Genomic DNA, 10,397 nt, shown 5'->3' on the forward strand with positions numbered 1-10,397 from the left:
AGCCCTCGACATCCGCCTCAAACTCATTTGATCCAAATGCGGTTCATGATGCGGATGATTCGAGAGAACCTCTTGCATCCCCGGCTCGCACTCAAGTTCCCAAGTACAATGTCGTGGAACCATTTTACTCACCACAACCCTTGCAACACCCTCGCATTAATCCTGTGGGGCCTCCGCCCCCTTTGAAAGCTAACGCGTTTGCTAAGTGGAAGCTAGATATGGAGTCTCATATTCGCAGTGCATCTACACAACTATGGTGGATTGTGGTCAATGGCTTCAACCCCAAGGATCCCATGAATCTCACTCCAAGAGAAGCAGTTGATGATCAACTCAATGCTACCGCCCACCACATGTTGCGCACCGCGGTGACCGATGACTATAGTGACTCCATTGCTCTCCTCAAGACCGCCAAGGAAATTTGGGATTGCCTTGAGGAGGCCCTCGAAGGTGATGAAGCAATTCGAAGATCTCGGTTGGCTTTGCTCAAGCAAGAAGTCAACCTATTTGTGAGAAATGAGGGTGAGTCCGCGGAAGAGGTATATCGAAGGTTGAAGTCTCTTGTGCTCAATTTGAGAACCTTTGGGTGCACTTGGGCGAATGATGATTTCATTAAGGACAAGTTCATTGATGCTATGGTTCTCACGGAACATACCATGGTGATGATGATACATCAACGCCCGGACTATCAAAAGTTGATCGCGGCACAAGTTGTATCCACCTTCTCAACTCATGTTCTTTTGGAGACCAAGTCCAAGAAGACCTTTGCCATAGCTCAAGCCACCAAGAACTCAAATCTTGCATTGAAGGCCAAGAAAGTAGTTGCCCAACCCTCAAGGGATGAAGAAGTTGTTGAAGAGACTTGTGAGGAAGATGTTGACACCTCATGCCCGGCAAATGACTTTGCGGAAAACTTGGCTCTCTTGGTCAAGAAATATTCCGGGACCATGGCAAACAAAGGGAAGAATCTGCAAGGAAGATCGTTTGGACGAAGAAAATGCTACAATTGTGATAGCCCAAGACATTTTGTGCATGATTGTCCTTATGAGAGACGTGAAGACAAGTCCGAGAAGCTTGTGCTCAAGAAGAAGAAGTTCACCAAGTTTTCCAAGAGGAAAGATGACAAGGCTCTTGTTCATGAGGAGTACATGTCCGGAGATGAAGATGACGGTGATGATGATTATGTGGGCACGGCCGCCATTGCCATGCATGCCACTACCTCCTCCTCCACCACCGGCCTCTTCGACTCTCCCAACGAGGACAAGCCGTTCACTCATCATTGCCTCATGGCGAAAGAGGTAAAAACAAAGTCCAACTCTCAAAAACCCTTCATCCACACTCCCAATGTTTCATGTGAGATAGTGGAGGATGAGTGTGATGATGGTGTGGATAATGATGAGGAATCCTTGATGGCTTTCATGAACACTCTTCATGGTGAAGCTCGTGCTCGTTTTAGTGATCTCCTTAAATCACTCGCCGAACGCGATGATTTTATTGAGAACGTTGAAAACCTCCTCATAGAGGAAAAAGAGAGAGTCGAACTCCTCGAGCACGAGCTATATGAAGAGAGTGTCATGAGAGCATCACTTGAGGAAGCCTTGTCTTCTCATAAAATTGACTTCGTTAAAACCGATGATGCGTTGCAACTTGCTCTTGAGAACAACGATGCCCTTAAAGTAAGGGTTGAAAAGCTTCTAGTTGATCACACGAGACTTGTTGAGGAACATGAGCTCCTTGTGACTAGTTCCAAGGTTGTCAAAGGTGACCTCATTGCCCTCACCGAGTCGCATGCTCAACTTAAAGCTACAACCATTAAGGCTCTTACTTCCGTCCCTCATATTGATTTAAATGATGAATCTTGTACGGCTAACTTTGCTCATGATTGCACCTCTCTCCAAGAGGAGAATAAGAAGTTAAAAGCCCAAATTGAGAAAGGGCTTGTGTCGTGCATTCAAGGGGAGAAAAACCTCAATGACCTCTTGAGCAACCAAAAGGAGTGTGTTGCCAAGGAGGGAATTGGGTTTGACCCCTCTTCTAATAAGAAGAAGACCAAGAAGAAGAGCAACAAGAAGAAGATCGGTCCTACTTCTCCTCCCCAACAAAAGATAGCATTTGTTCATGAAGGACACAAGGAGAAGGAGAAGGAAAAAGGTAATGTCGGGGATGGCAAGGTCACTAGGTACAAGGCCATTCCCAAAGAGTTTGCCGGCAAGAACAACCCATCTTATGCCCTCATGAGAGGAAATGATGGTCATACCTTTGCCAAATTTGTTGGCACTAACTATGATGATTATGCTTGGACTATTTGGGTTCCTAAGACCCTTATTGCTAACTCTCTAGGACCCATTGCAAAATGGGGACCTAAAATCAAAGCTTGATTCTTGTAGGACTATACCTCCGGTGGAACACAATGGGTGATCGATCACCAATCATATGACCGGAGAGAGGGAGATGCTTGTGGAGTTCATTGATTCGGTCAAGGCCACTTCAAACATCTCTTTTGGTGACAATAGCAAGGGCAAGGTATTGGGTTTGGGCAAGGTGGTAATCTCTAGTGATGCATCACTTAAGAATGTCATGCTTGTTCAATCTCTTCACTACAATTTACTTTCTACGATTCAATTGGCTCGTGCCGGTTATGATTCTCATTTCGGTGAATTTCATGTGACCGTCTTTAAGAGAAGCAATCTCAAAGTGGTCTTTGTTGGGCATGTTGAAGACAACCTTTACGTGGTTGATTTCTCAAAAGAGAAAACTTATCTTGCAACATGTCTAATGGCCAAGGCCGACGTGGGGTGGCTTTGGCATCGCCGGCTAGCGCACGTTGGCATGAGAAATTTACAAGCTCTCTTAAAGGGGGAGCACATCCTTGGACTAACCAATGTGTCTTTTGCCAAAGATCGTTCTTGTAGTGCGTGCATTGCCGGAAAACTTCATGAAAAAGCTCATAAGGTGTCAACTATCATTACCACTTTGAGGCCTCTCGAGCTCATTCACTTGGATCTCTTTGGGCCTCCATCTTATGATAGTTTGGGAGGGAGGAGGTATTGCCTTGTCATTGTCGATGACTATACAAGATATACATGGGTGTTCTTCCTCAAGACTAAAGATGAAACTCAAGACACCTTCATCAACTTTGCCAAAGAAGCTCAACGTCAACATAATTGTGAGGTCAAGGCAATTCGAAGTGACAACGGCACCGAGTTCAAAAATTACACTATGAACGAGTTCTTGAGCGATGAGGGGATCAAGCATCAATATGCCGCGCCATACACTCCCGAACAAAATGGTGTTGCGGAAAGGAAGAACCGGACTCTCATTGAGATGGCAAGGACCATGCTTGACGAGTACAAGTCTCCATACAAGCTTTGGGCCGAAGCCATCAACACCGTGTGCCATGCTACAAACCGGCTTTATCTTCGTAAGCTCAAGAACAAGACTCCCTACGAACTCCTAATCGGGAGAAAGCCTAACGTCAAATACTTTCGGGTATTCGGTTGTAAGTGTTTCATTCTAAATAAGAAATCCCGTTTAGCTAAGTTTGCGCCTAAAACTTATGACGGCATATTTGTTGGATATGCATCAAACTCGCATGCTTACCGTGTTCTCAACAAATCCACCAGATGTATTGAGGAAACGGTAAATGTGGAGTTTGATGAAGATAATGGTTCCCGTGCGGAGCAAATTGTTCCTAGTGTTGTAGGTGATGAGGCTCCTTCACAAGCTATAAGGACTATGGGGATAGGCCACATTCGTCCACAAGAAACACCCCAAGTCCAAGTAGAAGAAGAAGGAGTAAGAGCCCCTCTTGTGGATTCTCCACAAGGGAAGTCATCACCGCCACCACAAGGTCAAGATGCTATGGAAAATCATGAACCTATCCAAGAACAAGATCAAGTCCCTCATGTTCCCGAGCAAGATCAAGGGCAAGCCCAATCAAATGACGAAGAACCAATCCGTGAGGCCCAAGGTCAAGCTCTTGATCAAGATCAATCCCAACCTCAAGTGTCTTCCACATCATCACATCCAAGTGATCAAGAACTAGAGGTTGTGAAGAGAAGGGTGTCTCCAAGGCTAAAGCATTCTCAAGGCCAAGCTTCTTCCACAAGTTCAAAACCAAGTGAAGAAGAGCTTACCCTCAAAGTGCAAAAAGCGGCCGCCAAGTTAAAGCATCTTCAACATCTCACCGACAACATTTATGGAAGCATCAACAAAGGGGTAACTACTCGTAGACGTTTGGCAAACTTTTGTGAACATCACTCGTTTGTCTCTTGTGTTGAGCCCCTTAAGGTTGAAGATGCACTTGACGACCCGGATTGGGTAAATGCCATGCATGAAGAACTCAACAACTTCACCCGCAACAAAGTATGGACTCATGTGAAGAGACCCAAAGAACATCATAATGTCATTGGAACAAAGTGGATCTTTAAGAACAAACAAGATGAGCATGGACAAGTCACTAGAAACAAGGCAAGGTTAGTGGCACAAGGGTTCACCCAAGTTGAAGGTTTGGACTTCGGTGAAACCTTTGCCCCCGTTGCCCGTCTTGAGTCCATTCGTATCTTGCTTGCATATGCTTCACATCATGATTTCAAATTGTATCAAATGGATGTGAAGAGTGCATTTCTTAATGGTCCTCTTAAGGAGTTGGTGTATGTCAAACAACCTCCCGGTTTCGAAGACCCCGATCACCCCTCTCACGTTTATGAACTCCATAAGGCGCTCTATGGACTTAAACAAGCACCTCGTGCTTGGTATGATCACCTTACGGCGTTCTTAAGCGAGAAGGGGTTCCAGATCGGGTTAATAGATTCCACTCTCTTCACGAAGAGGGTAAAAGGAGAATTGTTTGTGTGCCAAATATATGTTGATGATATTATTTTTGGTTCCACTAACCATGCTATTAACGTTGAGTTTGAGAATCTTATGACCAAGGAATTTGCCATGAGCATGATGGGAGAGTTGAAGTTTTTCCTCGGATTTCAAGTGAAGCAATTGAGAGGAGGAACCTTCATCAACCAAGCACTTTATATTCAAGACATGCTCAAGAGGTTCAAAATGCAAGATGTCAAGCCCATGAAGACGCCCATGCCCACAAATGGCCAACTTAATCTTGATCCCAATGGTAAAGATGTGGATCAAAAGGTATATCGCTCTATGATCGGTTCTTTGCTTTACCTTTGTGCATCTAGGCCAGATATTATGTTGAGTGTGTGTATGTGTGCAAGATTTCAATCCGCTCCCAAGGAGAGCCATTTTTCGGCAGTGAGAAGAATCCTTCGATATTTGGTTCATACCCCAAACTTGGGCCTTTGGTACCCCAAAGGAGCAACTTTCAAGCTATTAGGATATTCGGATTCGGATTGGGCCGGAGACAAGGTAGACCGCAAGTCCACTTTCGGGTCTTGTCAATTCCTAGGGAGGTCATTGGTAAGTTGGTCTTCAAAGAAGCAGAATTGTGTGTCCCTTTCAACCGCCGAGGCCGAGTACATTGCTGCAGGAAGTTGTTGTGCACAATTATTATGGATGAGGCAAACTTTGATGGATTATGGTGTCAAATGTGACAAAGTGCCTCTATTTCGTGACAATGAAAGTGCAATCAAGATCGCCGGCAATCCAGTGCAACATAGCCGAACCAAACATATCGAGATTCGTCATCACTTCATTCGAGATCATGTGGCCACGGGAGACATTGATTTATTCCATGTCAACACCGAGAAGCAACTTGCCGACATTTTTACCAAGCCACTTGATGAAGCAAGATTCCGCGAGTTAAGGCATGAGCTGAATATCGTGGATATAAGTAACTTGGATTGAGGTTCTTGCATACACACACATACTCTACTAGTATCTTGTTTTAGATGTAGGCACCTAAGTAGGGGGAGCTAGCTCAACTAATGAGCTATCTTATCCTACTAGTGCATAAATTGATCAAAATCTTTCACATTAGCCATTTGAAGATGGCATTTGTGCTTCAAAGATGAGTATTGGTCTTGGACCCAAGGTTCATATCTTCGCGGTGCCATACCAAACAAACTCAAACATGGTGGCTTCGGCCACCGCCCTCCGTTGGAGGTTGGATCGTTTTTGTCTTTTGTTTGTGTGGTTCTTCTTGTCCTTGTGTTTGTGTTCCCGTGAGTGTGTGTTTTCTCGAGTCTCTTCCAGTGCAAGTGCTACACATACTCCTTTCTAGTAGTGGTGGATTTCCTCTGCGACGTGTTCAGAAGTGAGGCGGGAATGCTCTTTGGGGTCTTGGTAAGAATTTGCATTCAGCCATAACCCAACAAGCTTCCTCCTGTCAAAATCCTCTGGATACCCCGTGCCCACGGCCCTTGTACCGTGCGCACGGGGACCCCGTGCCCACGGCCCTTGTACCGTGCGCACGGGGCCTTTAGCCCGTGCACACGGGGTCTGCGGTTTCTGGCCCTGAAGAGGTGGGACGTGGGGGGTTTGGGTTCTTTCCCACCCAGTCGCCCCCTCCACGCCCCAGATCGCCTCCAGGCCGCCGCCGTTGCCTCCTTGTCGCCGGTGCTCCTCCGTGCGCCGTGGGACTTCGCTGCTCCGTGGAGATCTTCTGGGATGGGGTCCTCCTCTGGTATCTCCCTCCCCTTGTTCTTCTTTTTCCTCCTTTGGATCCGTTTTAGTCTAGGGTTTCCTCCTCTACTAGTCTAGGCCAGTCATTCCCGTGTGGTAGACTAGGGGCGGATGGGCATTACTGTGGCAGTTCTCCCTGCCGCACTCACTCCCAGATTTCGATCTGGAAGTGGTTGCCGCTGGGCGAACCCCGTGTCCACGGGCCTTGTACCGTGCGCACGGGGCCCCCGTGGCCACGGGCCTTGTACCGTGCGCACGGGACCCCGTGTCCACGGTGGTCAGACCCCCGTGTGCACGGGGTACACAGTGGTGCCAGTCCTCCTTCTTCTCTGTCTTCCATTCCTCGCCAGCTTCTCGAGCACTTGTACTTATTTGTGTCTCTCGTGTTTGTTGTGCTTTGTTGCTGTTGTGTTTCAGACTCTGCTGACAAGAGGTCCGAGCTCCGTCGCAAGCGCACCAAGGCAGGTTCCAGGGAATTCTCTTTGGCTCCTCGTCAGCCGTCCGAAGGAAGTGGTCAGGGCTCTGAGATGGGCCGTGTTCGCCGTACCGCCTCCAAGCAGCCAGTGATTGAAGCCTCTGAGGATTCAGAAGAGGAGTATGATTCGCAGGAAGATGCTCACTATGAGAACCCCACAGATACAGAGATAGAAGATGAGGATGATTCTGCTGATGATGTTGATGAGGAGGAAGGAGAGGAACATGTGCTCCCAGGAGGTCGGAATGTCAAGAATCTACCTCTCTCTAAGTGGACCAAGCCAGAGCTTTGGGCTTGCAGGCAGGATTTCCCCTATGTGCCAAACACTGATGCAGGGGTTGACCCAAGATTCAAGAATGATTTTCAACACCGGGTGTTCTCTGAGCTGATCATGACCAAGAAAAACAAGTTTGCCCCCCACAAGCAAATCAATGTGGAGGCTCTTCGGGACAATGATCATACCTATCCCGGTGTGTATAGTGCTCTTGGGAGGCTTGGCTTGATCCCGTTCGTCGCCTTCCACCATCCGTTCAGTGAAGATCTTGTGATGCAGTTCTTTGCCACCGTATACTTCCACAGTGATGAGGCTCGCACTATGACTTGGATGTCTGGCACATATGAGTGTGAGGCCTCCATGGCCAAGTTCTCTAACATCATTCTGTATCGGTTCTTTGCTGAGGAGCATCCTGAGTATGGTCGTGTTCGTGAGACAGGTAGAGACAAGGATGAGATTGCTTTTGCTTACAAGCCAGACAAGGCCTTCACCACCGGTTCTATCAAACATTTGAAGCCAACCTATGATACTATGCGTCACATTCTTAGGTACACGCTTAATCCTAAGACCGGGGACTCTCACAATCTGAGGAGCTCCATGTTGGATATCTTTGTCTACCTTCATAACAAGAAGAAAGTGGATGTTCTGGACTTCATGTTCTTTGAGATCAGGCAGTGTGTTCAGGAGAACAAGTCATGCATCTATGCTCCGTTCATCCAAGCTTTGATTGAGTCCGTCTGTCCCGCCAGGTACATTGCCAAGTACCGCACCTCCTTTCCGAAGCGTGATTCCAACTGGCTTCTGGCTGCTCCTCCACCATATGTGCCTGCCAAGAAGGGGCGCAACCCCAGGCCTGAGGATCGTGCTACCTACACTGAGGGATGTTCATCCTATGTGCGGATTCCGCGTAGCAAAGGGAAGCAAGTTGCTACTGATGCCAGTTTCACCAGAGAGGAGAAGAAGTCTCTTCTGAAGACCGTGAGCAACATGTTCAAAATGTGTCAGTCCATTCAGCGCCGTCAGGTCAAGGAGATCAATAAGGGCAAGCTGGTGAGGCGTCAGGAGAAGGCTGAGCGTGCTGCAGCTGGTGAGGAGGTTGGTCCAGGGTCCGAGGACATCGACAGTGTGGCCACAGCTCGTTATTTTCCCTTGGGGGGATGGCACTTTGATGATGATGATGCTTCGAGCGCACCTCCTCCTGTCTAGAGTCTCGTTAGCATCGCCTTTTCCCTTTTTGTTGTCTTGATGACAAAGGGGGAGAAGTGTTCTATTAGGGGCGTTTGCAGTTGGTTTCAGTTGGGTGAGATCTCAAGGCCTCGTTTCTCGTTTATTTTGGTTGTGTTTATTTGGCTTGAGATACTCTTATTTACTTGCTTTCGCGGTGTGGTCGTGAGCTACCTAGTCTATGTGAGAGACTATCTACTTTATGGAATTTATCTATGCTTATGTTGATATATCTTGTGGAGTATGATCAAGCTTCTATATGTTAGTCTCACGTTTTCTGCTCACCACACTTGCATGTGATCTAGGCACCGTGTTGGGTTTTATTATGTTGATCACATGCCTTGACAATGTGGATCTAGGGGGAGCCTCATATGTGTGTGCTTGATGCATAATCAAGCATTTTTTTTCTGGCACATATATAGGGGGAGCTCCTTTGATCAACTATTGTCGCATGGCTTTTACTTAAGTTGTATCCTATATGCCATGTCCTAACCATGTTGTCATCAATGCACCAAAAAGGGGGAGATTGAAAGTGCAAGTATCACTTAGATTATATTTTGGTGTGATGACAATGTGGTTAGTGGAACTAATATTGGTTGCTAAAGTTTATCTCAGGACATTGGTTCCAAGGTGTCCATTGATGGAGGTGTGCGACCCCCCAGTCCAAAAAGATCAAAGGCGTGGTTACCGGCGACTCGAAGGTTTTTCGTTTTGGTTCGATTTGAGTCGTAGGTAAAACCGCACTATCAAGAGGGGTCTTCGTGGAATTAGTGTCGTGTGGGAATGCCTCCAAGACAGATACACCAGCCCTCCTACACCTCCTCAGATATTTCACTTGTTGTGTGCTTTGCCGTGGTGTCCTGTGATGTTTTCATCAGAAATCTTCTGGACACCCCGTGTGCACGGGGTCTCTGACCCCCGTGCGCACGGGGTAGTCAGAATATTTTTGGACACCCCGTGCGCACGGGGCTGACTTGGCCCGTGCGCACGGGGTACCTCGAAACTCACTGGACACCCCGTGCGCACGGGGCTGACTTGGCCCGTGCGCACGGGGTACCTCGCATCTCACTGGACACCCCATGCACACGGGGCTGACTTGGCCCGTGCGCACGGGGTCCAACGGGCAGAAATCCCCTCCCGGCCAAGAACACTATAAAAGCCCCCTTCTTCCTCCTCCATCCCTCAACCCTAATGTCTTGTTGAGCTCCTCCATTGCTACACCCCATTTTGCTCACTACTCTCAATCCCTCCACCCAATCTTGTTGAAACTTTGGGGATTGGGAGAGCAAGACCCGATCTACACTTTGACCAAACCAAATCGCATTCCCCGCAACATTCATCCACCATGACTTGTTACTCTTGGAGCTTGGGCTCCTAGGCGGTTAGAGGTTCCTCCGGAAGCTTCCTTGCTTGTGGTGTGCTCCGGAGAAGTTTGTAAAGGTGTGGTGGTCGCCTTCAAGACCAACCCCGAGTGATTCGAGGCTCATCCGTTGGGGGTGACTCAAAGGAGATTACGGTGAGCCTTCGGTGGCGTTCCGCAAGCTTTGGCTCCGGCACCGCTCCAAACGGAGAGTAGCTCTTCCCCAAGGAAGAGTGAACTTCGGGATAAAATCCGCGTCCTCGTCTCACTTGTGGTTAATCCTTTCCCGCACTTTACTTAGCCTTGTATGCTTGTTGGCTTGCTAATTAGTTTGTTGCCTAGCATACTTAGCTTAGAACTTGCTTGTCATATAGGTTGTGTTCACCTAGTTGCATATCTAGTGAACCCTTTTTATCCGCTAAGCCTTAAAATTGACAAGAAAGAGTAAAATTTGTAGTCTCCTATTCACCCCC

This window comes from Triticum aestivum, chromosome 5D, assembly GCF_018294505.1.
Source record: "Triticum aestivum cultivar Chinese Spring chromosome 5D, IWGSC CS RefSeq v2.1, whole genome shotgun sequence".
Lineage (NCBI taxonomy): Eukaryota > Viridiplantae > Streptophyta > Magnoliopsida > Poales > Poaceae > Triticum > Triticum aestivum.